This window comes from Pongo abelii, chromosome 5, assembly GCF_028885655.2.
Source record: "Pongo abelii isolate AG06213 chromosome 5, NHGRI_mPonAbe1-v2.0_pri, whole genome shotgun sequence".
In the NCBI taxonomy this organism is placed as follows: domain Eukaryota; kingdom Metazoa; phylum Chordata; class Mammalia; order Primates; family Hominidae; genus Pongo; species Pongo abelii.
In genome coordinates, this window is record NC_071990.2 from 30454136 (window position 1) to 30456312 (window position 2177).

Genomic DNA, 2177 nt, shown 5'->3' on the forward strand with positions numbered 1-2177 from the left:
GAACCAAATTGATGAAGAATAAGTGAATGGGGAATGTGGATGAGTAAAGCAAGCATCAGCAGTCAGTTTCTGCCATCAGTTCAGGCTGATCGGGGTAGGGAGGTGAGGAGATGGTTATTCTCCACCCTGTTGCTCAATATTTCCTGACTGCTGGATGCACCAAAATCTCAGAAATCACCACTAAAGAATTAATTCAGGTAACCAAACACCACCCGCCCCTAAAAACCTTGAAATAAAAAATAATTTTTTTAAAAAAGTGGCCGGGCATGGTGGCTCACGCCTGTAATCCCAGCACTTTGGGAGGCCAAGGCGGGCAGATCACAAGATCAGGAGTTCGAGACCAGCCTGATCAACATGGTGAAACCCCGTCTCTACTAAAACGACAAAAATTAGCTGGGCATGGTGGCACATGTCTGTAATCCCAGCTACTCAGGTGGCTGAGGCAGGAGAATCGCTTGAACCTGAGAGGCGGGGTTTTCAGTGAGCCGAGATTGCACCATCGCACTCCAGCCTGGGTGACAAAGCAAGTCTCCATTTCAAAAAAAAAAAAAAAAACAGGAATGATATTGGATATCCTTATTTTGTCCCTAACACAGAGGAGTGTTCAATATTTTTATCATTAATTTTGATTTTAGATAGAGGTATTTCTTTTTTATAAATAACTTTATTAGCTTAAGGAAGTTCTCTTTTATTTCTGGTTTACTGAGTTTTTATAATGAATGGTTGTTGAACTTTATCAAATGATTTTCATGCATCTGTTGACATAACTGCATGTTTTTCTACCTTTTTCTATTCATGTGGTAAATTACTCTGATTTTTTAAAGTCACATTTCTCTTATAAATCCCATTCGGTCCTATTGAGCATTGTCCTCTCCATATATTACTTGCTTCTATTTACTAATATTTTAGATGGAATTTTGGTGGCTGTGTTCATCAGTTCATTTAGATGGTGGATATCTTTTTTGTAATATCATTGTCATGTTTAAGTTCTTCTCTGGGCTATGTTGCCTCATAAAATTAGTTGGAAGGTGTTTACTCTTTTTTTATTATCTAAAAGAATATATGACAGTCTGCCCTCCATGTCTGTGTGTTTCACATCTGTGAATTTAACTACCTGAGGATTGAAAATGTTATCTTGCTGCTGATGTATACTATGTAGTTAGGCCTACTGACAGTGGTTACATCTGTACTGAAGATATATAGACTTTTTCTTGTCATTATTTCCTAAACAATATAGTATAACAACTATTTGCAAATAATTTACATTGAATTAGGTATTAGTAATCTAGAGATGATTTAAAGTATATGAGAGGATGTGCATAGGTAATAAGCAAATACTAGACCATTTTATACATGGGACCTGAGCATTCATAGATTTTGGTATCCACGGGGGGCCCTAGAACCCATCCCAAAAGGATACCAAGAGATGACTGAATAAGACTGACTTTTTTTTTAAAAGTTTTTGAAAGAATTGACAGGGAAAAAATATGGGCAAAGAGTTTTTTTGGTGGGAAAGAATTTAATTAGAATTCCATTTCTTAATGGATATAGGACTACTTATATTTTCTATTCAGTTTTCTGTTGGTTTGTTCAATTGTCGTTTTTAAGAATTCATTTCATTGCACCTAAATTTTAAAAGGTATTGTCAGGAAGTTGTGTCTAATATTCTCTTATTTTCATTTTAATAAAATATATGGTTTTATGTTGTTCCTCATACTGTTCATTTCTGTTTTCTCTCTTTTTATCATTGATCTTTCTGGGGATTTTGAAATAGTTTACCCATCTTTTCCTCTATTTTCCTTAACATATTAATCTTAAATATTTTGAGAATGTTCTTGCTTGCCGGCTTCAATATCCACATCAACTCTTAGCCTGATTTTTTTTTTATTATACTTTAAGTTTTAGGGTACATGTGCACAACGTGCAGGTTAGTTACATATGTATACATGTGCCATGTTGGTGTGCTGCACCCATTAACTCATCATTTAACATTAGGTATATCTCCTAATGCTATCCCTCCCCCCTCCCCCCTCCCCCTCCCCCCACCCCACAACAGGCCCCAGTGTGTGATGTTCCCCTTCCTGTGTCCTTGTGTTCTCATTGTCCAATTCCTACCTATGAGTGAGAACATGCGGTGTTTGGTTTTTTGTCCTTGCAATAGTTTGCTGAGAATGATG